This window comes from Pelodiscus sinensis, chromosome 25 (assembly GCF_049634645.1).
Source record: "Pelodiscus sinensis isolate JC-2024 chromosome 25, ASM4963464v1, whole genome shotgun sequence".
NCBI lineage: Eukaryota > Metazoa > Chordata > Testudines > Trionychidae > Pelodiscus > Pelodiscus sinensis.
The window spans coordinates 15884183-15900387 of record NC_134735.1 but is presented as its reverse complement, the minus strand read 5'-3'; the positions used below and the strand labels follow the sequence as shown (position 1 = coordinate 15900387).

The following is a 16205-nucleotide window of genomic DNA, read 5'->3' as shown; positions in this document are numbered from 1 at the left end:
CCCCCAGACATGAAATCCAATACAGCATGGAACCTGGGAGGAGCACAGGTTGCAGGAGAGAAGAGTTTGGAGGAGGCACTAGGCAGTCTTTGTGCATACACATGGCAAGCATGCTGGCTGCAGTTTGCACTGTGAAGAGCTCTGTCATGATTATGAGGATTAGACAGCAGCCTGGAGATTAAGGGGTTAACTACACCTAGCCAGGTGGAGTGACCAATAGGAATGTAGGTGGGACTTTTCAAACTGGGACAAAGGAATTTGTTTTTTTTCCTTTCTCCCCTTTTGTCTCTCTGAGAGTTCTCTGCAGCTACAGAGAGGGACAAGCATGTCTCTCTCTCTCCAAGACTTCATTCTCCATTTTCTGTAAGTAGGGTAAAGTTTAGGTAGTTTCGTTAGGCGTTATTGTTTTAAAGGTTGGGTATGAGATCTGGCACTGTTTAAAAGATGTTTTGGCTTTTCTTTGTAACTAAGTTCTAGGCCCATGTAGTTTCTCCATGAGTATATTTTGTTACCGTCCTATCTAGTCATCATGCCTGCAACAGGAATATTGTGGTAATAATAAAAGTTCCTTCCTTTCTTTTTATTAACCTGGAAGTGGTTAAGTGTGTGCCCTGATTTTTATTTTAGGGTAAGATTTCCCAAATGATCTTTCCCCTGGTTTCTTTAGCAACATTTGGGTGGTGGCAGCGGAAGTTTTATTCCCAAGATCTAGGTTTTTAAGATTTTGGGGGAAGTTTTATATCAAAGCCTGGTAGGTAAAGCTTTGGGGTACACTTGCTGGCCCCCACTTCTGCATTTATCATGCCAGAGTGGGGAAGGAGCCATGACAAGCTCTCTTAAGGGAGACCCAGTTTAATTTCACCAGCCTGTAGGACTTTCATGTTATTACCCAGCAAACCACACTTTTGAGAGATCAGAGCCTTGGGGTTGCTGTGTGCAAGGGGATTTTTTCAGGTTGGGGGGGTTGGTTTTTTTGTTGTTGTTCTTATTGTTGCCAATATTTTGAGGAGAAAGACAGACTCTTCACTTTCCTGAAAGAAATGCCTTATACTGTGGTGCTTCTCTTTGATACTTAAATAGCAGGATGTCAAAATTCTCTCCAAATATTTATTCAGGCTCACAACCGCATTTCTTCCCCATTGCTCCATCATAGCCCTCCCCACCCCAGCCTGTGTGGCACTTTGGTATATTAGTAAAATTGTCCCCATTTTGCAGATGGGGAAACAAACTTGTAGAAAATTGAGGTTGAAAGATACCTGGGGGGATCATCTAATCCAACCATCTGCTTAAAGCAGGACCAACCTCAGCTAAATCATCCCAGACTGGGCTTTTTCAAGATGGTTGAAACAAAAATACCGAACAGCCCCCCCCCCCCCCAAAAAAAAACACCGGGAAAAAATTCTGTTGAAGGGGGGGACCAAAATGGGGGGGGGAACCAAAGTTGTTGAGCAAAAGAAAAAAAAAGGACTCCAAGGACTTATTAAGCCCCCCAATATTTTTTTTAAATGAAACAGCATTAAAACAGCATGTCCCCTATAAGTGTAAGGATAGCAACAGGGGAACGGTTGAGCACTAAGACCCAGGGGAAGAATTGCTTCCCCTAGGTCTTTTGGCCGGCAGCCACTTTGTGCCAGCAGCCTTATGAACCAGGTAAGCATGGGGGCTGGGGTTGGGGTGTTAAGAGCAGGGGAGGTCTGGGGGTGTTGGGAGGCCGGGCACTTGAGTGTTTGTGGGGTTGCCAGGTGCCCGGCATTTTCACCTCCTGTCCGGGAAAAAATTCAGAAAATACCGGACATTTTAGGTGTCAGATATTCTCTGAATATTTTTACTGGACAGGAGCCAAAAATACCGGACTCTCTGGGTGAATACCGGACACCTGGCAACCCTATTCAAGCCTCACCTTAAAAACCTCTAGGGATGAATATTCCACCACCTCCTTAGGTAACTCATTCCACCCTCCTTGGGAAATCGTTTTCGCTAATGCAGTGGTCACCGACCATGGATCGGGATCTACCAGTAGATCTTGGAGCCTCTGACAGGTGATCCCGACTGGTTTGGCCAAGAGGCTGTCAAGCGCTGGCACTTCAGTTGACCCTGCACCCACTGTCATGCTGCTCCTGCCCTCTGCTTTAGAGCTGCCCCCTAGGAGCCTCCTGCTTGCTGTGCAGGGTGTGGGAAGGAGAAGATAGGGGCTCGTGTCAGGGTGTCCCTCCTTCCCCACTCTGTACCCCATCTCCACACAGAGAGAAGGGGTTGGAGGGAGGTTGGCAAAGCAAATCTCTGTCACTCTCACATACTGTGTGTGTCTCTGTCAGTCTCTCAAACACGCACTGTCCTTCCCTCTCCTCTCCCGACCCAACACGTTTCTAGGGTTTTGTTGTTACTTCTTTTACTGCTTGCAAAGTGGGTTAGTTTTGGTTTTTGACTGGTCTGTACATTTCATAATTTTCATTTCTCTCTCATGCTTAAATGTAATTCTTTGAGTAGTGAGTTCTAAGATGTGGCTGCAGTAATTATCCCTCTGGAAGTGGCTGGTATGTCCCTGCAGCCCCTGAGAGAGACAGACCGGGGGGGTCTCTACATGCTGTCCTTGCCTGCAGACACCACTCCTGACACTCCCACTGATCAATAACAGGGAATTGTGACCAGTAGAAGCTGTGGGCTCAGTGCCTATAGATGGGGGGCAGCACATGCCACCATGGAGCAATTGCTGTAGATGCCATCTGCTTTCAAGAGTGGTGCAGGGCCAGTGCAGGAGTAAGCGTGCCTTAACCCTGCTGCTCCACCACCTAGAAGCCATCTCAGTTAAATGGTGACACTCAGAGCCTGCTTCCTGACCACACCTATGTCAATAAAAGTCACTTCCTCACATCTGCTGGCAATGCTCCTACTAATGCAGCTCAGTATGCTGTTAGCCTTCTTGCCAAGAAGATTACACAGTTGACTCATATCTAGCGTCTTGTCTACTGTAATCCATAGGTCTTCCTCTGCAGAAGTGCCACTTAGCACAGAAGAATCTCAAACACCGCTTACAGGCTGGGGACTGACAGGCTAAGTGCAGGACTTTGTATTTCTCCTTGTTGAACCTCATCAGATTTCTTTTTGTCCTTGTGATGGATAGGAGGAGTGCTGGCCAGCACTCAGAGTGTGTCTAGACTATACAGTTTTTTTTAAAAAAGCAGCTCACTTTTTCCTTCCCTCATTTCTTGATGCTCTTACTAGGTATTTTAGTGTAAACTTTGTCACTTTTAGGTGCCTCAGTGACTAATATAAAACACTGCTACCAATTCTACACACTTTACATTCCCAGAGAATGTGATCTCCCATTTATTTGCCCTTGCATGTCACACACAGCCCATATCTTTGTATTTATTAATTAAGGACAATTTATTGTTTAAGTCATGGTGTCCTGAAAATATTCAGGGTGCAGCTGTCTTGCTCTTTCTCTCAGATTCTTGCAGAGCAGAAGCAATTCCAGTTCTAGAGCATATTGCATGAAATAATTTTCCTTTTGCTCCTTTCATAGTATCATAGAATCCCAGGGCTGGTAGAGACCTCAGAAAGTCATTGAGTCCAGCCCCCTGCTCAAAGCAGGACCAACCCCAACTAAATCATCCCAGCCAGGGCTTTGTCAAGCCAGGACTTAAAAACCTCTAGGGACAGAGATTCCACCCCCTCCTGAGGGAACCCATTCCAGTGCTTCCCCATCCTCCTAGGGAAATAGTTTTTCCTAATATCCAACCTAGACCTCCCCCACTGCAACTTGAGACCATTGCTCCTTGTTCTGCCATCTGCCCCCACTGAGAACGGCCTCTATCCCTCTTCTTTGGAATCTTCCCCCCTTCAGGTAGTTAAAGACTGCTATCAAATCCCCCCTCACTCTTCTCTTTTGTAGACTAAATAAGCCCACATCCCTCAGGCTATGTCTACACTACAGGGGGTTTTGCGCAAAAGAGAAGTCTTCTGAAAAAACTTCTTCCGAAAGAGAGCGTCTTCACAGCAAAAGCGCATTGAAAAAATGATCTGCTTTTTCAAAAGATAGCATCCACATTGATTGGATGCTATCTCACATTTAAGTTGAAATTACTATGGATGGAGTGGCCACCAGGGCACCTGTTCTTTTCCCTCTTGCCTCTTCTTTCAAAAGAACTCCGTCTTCTCCGTCCACACACACCTTTTTCCAAAAGAGCTCTTTCGGAAAAAGGCTTCTTCCACATAGAAAGAGGTTTACCAATGTTGGAAAAACCCCTCTGTTCTTTCGATTTTCTTTCAAAAGAACGCGATTGCAGTGTGGATGTAATTGAAGTTTTTTCGGAAAAATGACCATTTTTCCAAAAAAACCTCTGTTGTGTAAATATAGCCTCAACCTTTCTTCGTAGGTCATGTGCTTCAGCCTCCTAATCATTTGTGTTGCCCTCCATGGGACTCTTTTAAATGAATCCACATCCATTTTGTAAGGGGGTATGCAATATTCCAGGTGTGACCTTACCAGTGATGAATAAACAGGAATAATCCCTTCTCTAGATCTGCTGGCAATGCTCATCCAAATGCACTCCAATATTCCATTAGCCTTCTTGGCTACAAGGGCAAACTGTTGGCTTATAGCCAGCTTCCTGCAATTCCACTCTCAGGGTATGTCTACACTACCCCGCTAGTTCGAACTAGCGGGGTAATGTAGGCATACCGCAATTGCAAATGAAGCCCGGGATTTGAATTTCCCGGGCTTCATTTGCATAAGCGGGGCGCCACCATTTTTAAATCTCCGCTCGTTCGAACCCCGTGTAGCGCGGCTACACGGGGCACGAACTAGGTAGTTCGAACTAGGCTTCCTAGTTCGAACTACCGTTACTCCTCGTGGAATACCTGTAAATGCCTGTTTACTGAGAGATCTCTCTGTCATTTCCCTCCATTTTTCCAGCATTTTTTGCTACTTTATCTGTCACCTCATTTTCTGCTATCCTAATATGCACTAGGCTATTTCTCTCATCTGTGCCAGTTCCATGGTCAGACACGGCCTGCAGGATCACCGAGAGGTACCCCTTCCTGTTGATGAAGAGGGAGGCCTGGTGGCCCGGGGCACGGATGAGGATGTGAGTCCCATCGATTGCCGCCCCCCCTGCAGTTGGGGAAGCCGAGGGCGCTGTATCCCTGGATGATACGATCCCAGGTCGGTGAGGCGGACGACTCTACGGAGCAGCACCCTGTTGGTGGCCTTCACCACCTGCAGAGAGACACACAAAACCAAGGGTCATTGTGGTGCCCGTTTGGCTGGGAGTGTTCTTTCCCTGCCACTGCCCCGCGCTCCACTCCCAGGAGCAACCCCTGCTGCATTCCTGGCCACCGCAGGCGGTCTGTAGTGCCGGGGAAGGCACTTATACCACCTTCCCCCCCTTTTTCCCTAGGGCAGCCCCCGTCCTCCTTGCAGCCCCCCCGTCTTGGCCCAATGGCCACTGAGTGCAGTACCTGCATGAGCACTGCTCCGACGAAGAATCTCCCCACGCCGAACTGGTTCCCGACGGATCGGTAGCTGTCCAGCGTGGAGAGCTTCCAGAGGGTGATGGCCACCCGCTTGTGGAGGGGAATGGCGGGCCTCATGCGTGTGTCCCATTGCTGCAGAGCAGGGGCGAGCCACTCGCAGAGCTCCAGGAAGGTGTCCTTCTTCATCCTGAAGTTCTGGGTCCACTGTTGGTCTCCCCAGCGCTCCAGGATAATGCGGTCCCACCAGTCGCTGCTGGTGTCCAGATACCAGATGCGGCAGGGCGCACTGGCGTCCAGGCGCCGCTCCTCCAGGGCCCCCAGGGGGGACAGGGGGAGGGCCAGGGGGCCGGCCTGCAGCAGAAGGTGCCAGGCAGCCTCCAGCAATTGCTGCCAGGCTTGCAGCAAGAAGTTTAACATGAGCACCAGAGTTCCCAGGCGTGGCTCTGGCTCCATGGTGGTGAGTGCTGTGGTGTCCCAAACGAGAGCGACCAAAACATGCGGAGAGGAAAACACTTTACTGTCCCTAGGCGAGGTAGGCAAGCAAGAAGGAAGGCTGAGAACTGACTGTCCAGGGGGTTCCCTTTAAGCACGAGCCTCAGACAGCAACCACACAAAGCAACTACTGACCTGATGCCCTGCTGGAACCGGTTTCAGCTGCCCTTAAATGCAAGCCAGCGTCCAATCAGTGTGGACTCGCTATTTCAAAATAGCAAAATGCTATTTCAAATTAGTTTTTGGGTCTAGATGCGTTATTTCAAATTAGCTTATTTTGAATTAACTAATTCAAAATAAATTAATTCGAAATAGCGCTGTAGTGTAGACATACCCTAAGAGATTTCATTATTCTAAGTGCTGGGAAGCAGAATGCTGTCCCCAACCTTCCCAATTTACTTACCTTTAGACCAATCCTTTTATCACTGCTATATTTAATATCTTTGTTTCCTTTTCCCTCTTTTATTTCCATATATAGTTCCATATTTATCCACCGCTAATGTGTTTTCCCCCGACTATATATGCTAATTTATTTTAGGTCCTTTTTTTTATAGTTCTTTGTCGATACAGGTTGGACCTCCCTCATCCAGCACCCTGGGGGACGTGACTGGTCCCGAACAAGGGGATTTGCCTCACCAGGGGAGGTCCCTCGCAACATGGCCTGTGCTGCCCTGCTGCCCCAGCTATAGCTCCAGCCCTCCCCATTGCTGCCTGCCCGGCCATGGCTCCCCAGGCTGGAACTCCATGGTTGTCCCTGGGACCAGAGCTCCGTGGCCAGAGCTCTGTGGATGCAGCTGCTGACTCCTCTGCACTCCACAGCTAGGGCTGGCGCTCCAGGGCTGCTGCTGCTGGCCCCCCACACTCCACAGCCAGAGGGATCAGAACTTCCTGCTGTGCTGCCTACCCCGCTGTACCCCCCACCCCACATGGGGCTCCCGGCTGAATCACTGGCCCTTCCTGCTGGATCCCAGGTTTTGCCAGATCAGCGAGTCCTGGGTAAGAGAGGTACAACCTGTACTCTAATTTTATTAACGTGAGGCATTTTTGTTCCTCCACCCTCCATGCTGTCCAATGAATTCCCAGCATTCTTCATATATAATGTTTAGTGTTTCCTTGTTCCCTGTTTCCTATGACTTTTGCCCACAGGGGTAAGTCCTATAATTTCATTCTTAAGGCAACAGGCTTTTCACCAGCAGCTATCTGTGTTGCACACAAAGGGGTTGTGATGAAGGCACTACATGCAAAGAGTAATGCCTGGGCTTGGTCTTAGGTTCATTTTTGATGCGGAATTAAATGTTTGGCATCTGTATTTAATGACTGATCTTGTTAATTCACTGTAAAGAATTACCATTGCTTTCTTCTCCACACCCCAGTTGGTTCCAGTAATATTCTAAGTAGACTGATTTACCTTTAGTTTTATCTACAGTGTTTTCAGTGTGATCCTTCCGGGTTAGCTTGCTGTCAAATGCCGCACCCAGGATTTTGTAGCTTTTCTCTAGACCTGTTTGCTGTCCGTATGTTTACAATCCTACTTGATTTTCCTTTTATTGAACATCATTTCTTTATCATTGAGAATTGAACATTTAAAGCCCCACATGTTACCCCATTCTGCACTTTTTCCAAGTGCTTCATTAACTTTCTTCTCAACTATTTCCTGAAGCCTGTTTTTAGCCCATATGGCACAATTGTCTGTCAATGAGAAGTTCCTATTCTTGTACTCATCCTTTTTGGGAAATCTTTTATTGTTACATTGAATAAAATAGGACTGATGACATTCCCCTGTGGAGTACCATTTGTGGTTGTAGATATGCTAGAGTAGGTTTTCCCTACTTTGACCTAGTTCTTTTACATAAGAAACCATTTATCTACCCATATATTCTTCTTTTTATGCCCACAGATTGTATTTGATGCAAGAAGCCCTCTCTCATGCTTTTTCATTATCCAGGAAAGTCATTATGCTATATTCTTTATTTCTTATACATTTTTGTGCTTCCATCTCTAATCCCACTAAGGGTATGTCTAGACTACATGGCTCCGTCGACGGAGCCATGTAGATGAGTTTACTAGACATAGGAAAATGAAGTGGCGATTATTTAAATGTAAATAATCACTGCTTCATTTACATCAAAATGGCCGCCGCTCTGTGCCGATCAGCTGTTTGGCAGCACAGCGCAGTAGACTGGATGCGCTGTGGTCAACAAGGGAAGCCTTTGTTGACCGCTCTGGTAAACCTCATTTCACAAGGCATAACGGAGCGGTCCACAAGGGCTTCCCTTGTCAACCACGGCGCGTCCAGACTACCGTGCTGTGCCGCCAACAGCTGATCGGCACAGCATGGTGGCAATGTTGATGTAAATGAAGCGGCGATTATTTAAATCGCAGCTTCATTTTCCTATGTCTAGTAAACTCATCTACATGGCTCCATCAATAGAGCCATGTAGTCTAGACATACCCTAAGTGTTCAGCTCTTCTCCTTCCTCTTCTGAATGCCCTTTGCGCTTCGTTTGCAAGCCCATTTCTCTCAAGGTGTATTGTTAATCTTTCAGTCACTACTCTAGACCCTGACATGATGTAAGGCGAAGTGGACTGCGTACATCAGGTCTTGTTCACAGCTAACTTGATTTTCACACTGAGACTACAGCCTAATTTTTCTGCTCCCGTGCTAGCTCACCTTTTCCCCAGATACATTCCCCATCTTTGCCTGGTGCAGAATTTTTGCTTTTTGAAGTTTCCACATACCTAAGTTCCATTACTATGATATCCTCATCTTCGTTCTACCTCTTCCAGTTCCCATCATTCACTTCAGCGGTATTTTGTTTCTCACATGGATTTCTATGCTCTGATTTTCACCTTTATTAACACTAAGAGATATTTCTCCTAGGGTATGTCTACATTACAGCGTTATTTCAAAATATCTTATTTCAAAATAGTTAATTCGAAATAAGTTATTTTGAAATAACGTGTCTACACACAAAATGTATTTTGAAATAGCGTTTTGCTATTTTGAAATAGCACGTCCACACTGAGTGGACGCTGAATCGCATTTAAGGCCGGCTAGAACCAGGTCCAGCAGGGCATCAGGTCGGGAGTTACTTTGTGTGGCTGCTGCCTGAGGCTATCTGAGGCCTGTGCTTAAAGGGACTCCCCCTGGACAGCCAGTTCTCAGCTTTCCCTGCTTGCTTGTCTATCTCGATGAGGGACAGCAAAGCATTTTGTCTCTATGTGCTCTGGTTGCCCTCACTCGGGACACCACAGCACTCTGCAGCATGAAGCCAGAACTGCCCCGGGCACTCTGGTTCTTCTCCTGGACATGTTGCTGCGAGCCTGGCTGCACTTTCTGCAGGCTGCCATCCAGGAGGTCCATCAGGGGGCTGTCAGTATCCAAGAGGCCCTGCGGAAGAGTTCCAGCCTGAGGAGTGATGAGCCTCCCTGGTCTGCCCCACTGGGGGCTTGTGCCTCATTCCTCCCTCACGTCCTTCCACTTACCTCTCCCTAACCCCCCTTCCTGATGTCAGGTAAAATACACTTATTTTCATGAACACAAACGCTCTTTATTTAACAAAACTGGGGGGAGAGGGAATGAAACTCTGGTGAGACTGGAGAAAGGAGGCAGGAGAGGGGAAGAAAGAGGGTGGAAGAGGGGAGGGGCAAACCTGGGAAGAGAGAGCTGGAAGGGGGAAGAAAGGTGAAGAAGGGAGAGGGGAAGCTCAGGGTTCAGGGTTGGGGTCTCGCCAGACAAACTTGATTTTCATGCAAACCTGCTCCTAGGTTCACATGTGGCCTTTGGTGGCCAGGCTGGCTGCTATCCTGCCATAGACAGCCACGTTCCTCTGTCTGGTGTGGAGATCAGGGACGTTGGGGGCATCCCCCCCAAACCTGAATAAGGTCCATGATCTCCACCCTGGACCAGGAACATACCTGCCTTCTCCGGGCCCTGGCAGGCTCCTGGGTGCTGGCAGACTGCTCCTGGGGAGCGGTGGAGGGCTGGCTGCCAGTGGCTTGCTGGCTCATGTTTTGGGGCCACTAGGTATGGGGCAGTGACTGCTGGCTCTGGGCTGGCAGGCTTGGAGCTGGCACAGGCACTGCTGTTATTTCGAAATAATTTTGCTGTGTAGTCATAACTCTAGGGCTTTCACTTTTTCCCCTCAATTTTTCAAGCCTTGGCGTTCTGCAGTTAAGCCAAGCATCGACTTGTTCTTAGCCTGTATTCCATTTATTGTCCTAACCTGCCAATATATCCGAAAGGCTTTAGTATCTTTATTTTCCCACCATACTTTCTCCAGCTTTCTTTTGTTTTGTCTTTTTATAGCCCTTTGCACAATTGCCTTGTTTCTGTTATATTCAATTAAATCCTCACTATCGACTGTAGTTTTTACTTTCTTATATGCCTTCTTCCTTTCCTTAATTGCTTTTTTATGTTCCTCATTCCACCATGGTACATGGTTTCTACCTTTAGGGTGACTTTATATCTTAGGCATTGCTAACTTTGCTGCCATTGTAACTACTTTAGTTATATTGCTACTCAGCTCCTCAGTGTCACCAGTTACACAATATTTTCATTACATTTTCTTCCAAATAGTTCCCTGTTTTCTTGCTTTTTTACATTCCAAGTGGGGATGCTTTCCTCAACATTGCTTTTATCTTGATGGTCTATGCACCCAGGGAAGTGCTCGCTTCCTATTTCCTCCTCTTTGCTGACTTTATAGCTACATTTGCTTGTGATGCTACTTGATGCAATTTCCAGGTCTAGAATTGGCAGGTTCATTACATCTGGTATTTTTACCATCGTACACTATTGCTAAATTATTTGTATCAATGAATTGACCATTTGCCTTTCTTATATTTTTTTCCTCTTCCCCATAATCTGCTATGGCAATTTATGTCTCTCTCTATATTATATACTAGAAGATTTACTTGGTGCAGCTCAGGTCCTTAACTCATTTTTTTGTTTTTGGGAAATCAAATGGTGGAATGAGAGCTCAGAATGCAGGTTGCCCGGCTGGGAGGAGACTATCCCAGCCCTCTCCCATGATCACTGCTTTCTAGGTTGCCACCCACATCTACTTCCCTTACTAGTTCCACCCTTTTTATGGGCAGCAGGTCAAGCTGTGCATGGCTCCTGGGTGGTTTCATCAGCACTTGTACCAATAAGTTATCCCCAACATTCTCCAAAATCTTCCTGGACTGTCAGTATACTGCTGTATTGGTCTCCCAAGAGACATCAGGGAGGTGAAAGTCCCCCGTTGGACCCAGGGCCTTGATTGTCTAAAGAAGTCTTGTGTACCTTATCCATCTGATCTGGTGGTCTATAGAAGACGCCAACCACAGGAAGGAAGACAAGCCTCCATCTTAAGTTCCTTGACTGACCAGCATGGGATTTGAACCCACAACCAGATGAGCTATCTGATTAAACTTTTAATCATTCTTGTGGCTCTTCTTTGAACATAAATGCAAATGAGATTAAGACAGCTCCTTGACAGAGACCTCTCCTCACTGTAGTTGTAACTACTTCTCACTACTCTTGTGCTACCTTTGTACATGTCCATGTTTGAACGTGTTTCTGCATGATCTCAAGCACCAGCATATCTGTTCTCTAGGAACTCTGTCACAAGCCTTCTCTAAACACACAAACACTCATACTATTCCCTTGTATTGCTCCTGGAATTTCTCCTACAATACTTGGACAGCAAACATTGCATTGTTGGCCTTCTTGGCACAAACCAAAATCAGGTGCTGTCTAATTGATGCTCAGGTTCCTCACATAATTTTTCTCAAGAATTCATTCCAGCCATTTCATAGTGTGACTCATCCATTTGCATTCTTGTACATCCCCTTTGTGCTGGGAGACATGCACTTCTTTCACTCCTCAGGCACGTTTTCAGTTCAGGAGATTGAATTGAAGATGTTTGTCATCATCGCTACTTCCTCACAGTATAATGAGTTAAATTCTCCTATTGGTCCATCTGTTCTCACTGCCTTCTGATGTTTTATCATCCACTCTCTGCCTGAGTCTCTACCACAATGTTAGTGTTGTGAAGTGGTTGACTATGCCTGCGTCTGACAGTGGTTTCCTCAGGTTCTTTTCACTGAGTAAAAGTTTCTCTTAAAACTGCAGCCATCTCCTAACAATTTTGCCATCTTCCAGCAGCATTCTTGCTTTTTCCTTTATGAAACCCCTCATGTCGTCAGAGCTTCTTTGCCGAAGTGCCACTGAACTGCATGTTACCTTTCTTCTTTCCTTCATCTGTCATCCTACATGTCTCACATTGGGATTCTGCAATGGCTGGTTTTGACTTTTTCTTTACCAGCTTTCATTCCTCATAACTTTCCACTCTTCTCACTTTCTTCTATCATTTGAACCTTTCTTGCCTCTTCTTTTCCACTTCCTGTATATCACTGGACCACCTCCCTGTCTTTTCCCATGACATTTTCCCATTGTTGACTGGGTTGCCTCTCATAATTGTCTCTCCCTGGAATTTAGCCTTCTGCTTTCCTTCTCATCCCAGCCTCTCTTCTGTTCTGAGAAGGTGGTGTGTACACTACCCTCCTCCAAGGACTTCTCTTGATTGGCTGGAAGACAGTGGAGCTCTGCCTGCCATTACTCTCTGGATCTTCTGTTGCCAAGTACTGGGTTTTTTCCCTATCCAGCTCCTAATTCTCTAGAATCATGTCCTCTCCTCTGCTGCCTAGCCATTTCCTTGGCCTTTGTTTATTCCAGCTCCCTGGAGTCTTCTGGCCCCCTCTGCTCTTAATGAGTCAATTCACTATGGGTACATCTACACAGCGGGGCTATTTTGGGATATGGGAACTATCCCGAAATAGCTACCCTACGTCTTTTAAATGCACCCATTATTTTGAAAAATATTTCAAAATAATGGGTGCATTTAAAAGACCATTTCAGCCTCCCAGTAACCCTCATTCCACGAGGGCTAAGGGATGTGTCAGAATAGCATGTTATTTTGAAATTTGCTGCTGTGCAGATGCACCAAATTTCTAAATATGTTATTTTGAAATACAAAATTAAGATCAGATGCACACTTTACGTAGCGCAAATTGCGTATCTTATTTCGAGTTTAGGGTGCTGTGTAGTTGCCTATGCTATACCAACATAGAGGTACAGGGCTGTGTGTGTGTGTGTGTGAGAGAGAGAGAGAGAGAGAGAGAGAGAGAGAGAGAGAGAGAGAGAGATTAAAAAACCTGGGGTTATCAAATACAAAAACCCTCTGACTTCTTTCCAGTCATCCCTTTCCTTCAACCAACATTCTCTTCCCTCCCCAGCATTGCTGGTAAGTGATGCTCAGGTGGGCAGATTTGTAGGAAATGGGACTTTAACAGTCTCAGAACTGCTGCTGCTGTGTCATCCATCTAGCTGCCAGCAACTGCTTGCATTCCTGAGCCCCTGGTCCCTTTCACCCTAGATGCTTCCAGAAATCTGTCTCTCTCTCTGGTTGCTCTTCATATGCTGATTAGGTTTGCACTGGGAGAGAATCTTCCCAATTCAGCAACACACACACAAATGCTCACCTTTGCTCATCTGCAGGGGGAGAGAAGAAAGCTGTAGGAAGCAGATAAGCCAAGCGGAGAGGTGTAAAATGGAAAGCTGCGAGGGGAAGGGCAGAAATGGCCAAAGGGATGTAACTTTTTTACCTCTCACCAGTTTCTGTATTTTGAAAGTGTGTTAAATTCCCTTTGGGGTACTAGAGGACTATGTAATTAACGATGGCACTATAAATAATAATAATTATTATAATAATAATAAGCCACACAATAAGAGGGGCTGTGCTAACATAGTAATAACTCTTTCCTCAGATAATAAACTCCCAGGCTGAATATTTCTATAAACAACTCAACCACCAACTTTGGAATTTATTTAGCTGAGGATTTGGTTATTACACCTCATAAATAAGAAGTATCCTCAAGTTACCATTATAATAAAACTGTTACAATGCATTGCTTTTTATATAGGAATTATGCAAAGCACTTTAGTGTGACAGAAAATTTATTCACTGGCTTTTGCTACATGTTCAAGTGCAAAACTGCTGTACTTTGGGTTCATACCTATCTAGCTTGATTGGTACTGCTGTGATGGTCCTGGGCTATGCAGATAAATGAAGTACACTGAATGTCATTAACCGGGTACTTTGGAATCCTAGAGGGAGAAAAATGCACATTTTTATTATATTCTGAATGAATAGGAAATTTCCCCATAGTCTAGTTAACTTTTTTTCATCTTGTAAGGTTGAAGAGACAACAATATGTACCATACTAATAACCTGAGCTGTGCAAATAACTAAGTTTTTGGTTCACTGGCAGTTCAAAAAATTGTTTTGACTGAATCAGAACCAATGTTTTTTAGAATTTTTGGTGAACTGAAAAAGTTGGAAATATTTCATGTCCGGTATTGGCCATGAAAGCAAAGGCATCAAGGGTGAGTTTTCCCACTGCTGAGGAAAAGGCAGCAGTGAAGTAGTGATAGTTCCATGATTATGACTCAACTCCCACCTCTCTTCCCTTCTAGGTGATCCCATACCGGTTGTCTAGGTTGGGGCTTTCTCCAGTTGCAGGTGTTCCTCTCACAGCCACTGGGCCAGATAACAAATGTGAGACTGACTTTAAAGACTTGTGGTGAAGTCTCTCACATGAGATGTGAGAAAACCAAGCTTAAGGGATTTGAGCCTGGACAAGATAAGACCAGGGAGTAGAAACAGGCCTTCCTGAGTATACCTCTGGGACTATGCTACCCACTAACATCAAACAAACTGGGATTTAGCAGCTCTGGAAAGGGGAAGAAGGTGGTAAAGGGACACTTTTCTATTTACCCAAAGGGGATTAGAAACTTCAGAAAATGACAGAAATCTGTTCTTTACAAAAACTTCCAAATAAAAACATTTTCCAAAACATTTGAGAAACTTCACAATTTTCTTCTGCTGCCTTTCTTCCTCCAGCTCTGACACAGATGGACAAGCTGATGCCCCAAACGTTTAAGTGATGGTCCCAAGATCAGAGTGAAAGAAAGTGGGTGAGCTAATATCTCTTATTGGACCAATGCCTGTTGGTGACAGAGAAAAGCTTTTGAGCTGCACAGAGCTCTCCTTCTTAAGATCAAGCAGATGATTTAGTAGTGAGGGTTAGAACAGGTCCTCAGCTCCCCACTTTGAGGCTCACCAGCCTCTAGCGGCAAGTACTCAGCATGTTGCAGGATTGAAAACAAAGAGACCAAACCCCTGAGATCAATAGTTCCCAATCCAAACCTTTTACCCTGTTTTCAGATGTATTGCTTTCTGTGATCTCAGCATAGAGGGCACCGTTTTAAAATGGTGTTCTCTGCACAGTGTGACCTCACACACACCGTAAATGTGAGGTCACACTACACGGAGGATACATTTTGTGTAACTAAGGGTACGTCTAGACTACAGGGTTTTGTCGACAGAAGTTTTGTGGACAGATACTGTCGACAAAGCTTCTGTCGACAAAGAGCGTCTAGACTACATTCAGTTCTGTCGACAAAGCAAGCTGCTTTGTCGACAAAACCCTGTAGTCTGGACACAACCCTAGATGCAATAACACCTTCTGTCGACAGAACTCTGTCGACAAAAGGTGTTATGCCTTGTAAAATGAGGTTTACCAGCGTCGACAAAACTGCTGAGTTCTGTCAACGTTATGTCGACAGAACTCAGCGGTAGAGTAGACGCAGGTATAGTTTTGTCGACAAAAGTCCACTTTTGTCGACAAAACTCTGTAGTCTAGACACACCCAAAATGGTATCTCATGCACACCAGCAGAGTCCTTCATGTAGTGTGACCTCACATGTGCCATGACAGGTATGGAGAAAGTGAATAAGGAAAAGTTATTTACGTGTTCCCATAACATAAGAACTAGGTGTCACCAATGAAATTTGGTTTAAAACCAACAAAAGGACATTTTTCTTCATGCAGCACACAGTCAACTTGTGGAATTTCTTGACAAAAGATGTGGTGAAGACCAGAACTTTAACAGGGTTCAAAAAAGAACTAGATACATTCATGAAGGTTAGGTCCATCAATGGCTATTAGCAGGGCTTGACAAACAGTGGTGAAATCTACTCACCAGCCCCGCACTGCGCATGTGAAAGACCCTCATTGCGCATGCGTGCGCCACCGGTGAACGGAGTGACCGGCTGAAATCTAGTCGCCACGGGCAAGTAGATTCACTGATTTGTTGAGCCCTGGCTATTAGCCAAGATGGGTAGGAATGGT

At 45.6% G+C, this 16205-nt stretch overlaps 1 long non-coding RNA gene across 1 annotated transcript in view; it reads left to right on the top strand.

Annotated features, from left to right (window-relative positions):
• Window positions 1-286: 286 nt before the first annotated feature.
• The window catches only part of LOC112547668 (uncharacterized), a 37214-nt gene continuing 21295 nt past the window's right edge, over window positions 287-16205 (top strand). Inside the window, exons 1-2 of the long non-coding RNA XR_012897604.1 lie at window positions 287-363; window positions 14916-14985. This is a non-coding gene — a long non-coding RNA (uncharacterized LOC112547668). The remainder of the gene's footprint in view (window positions 364-14915; window positions 14986-16205) is intronic.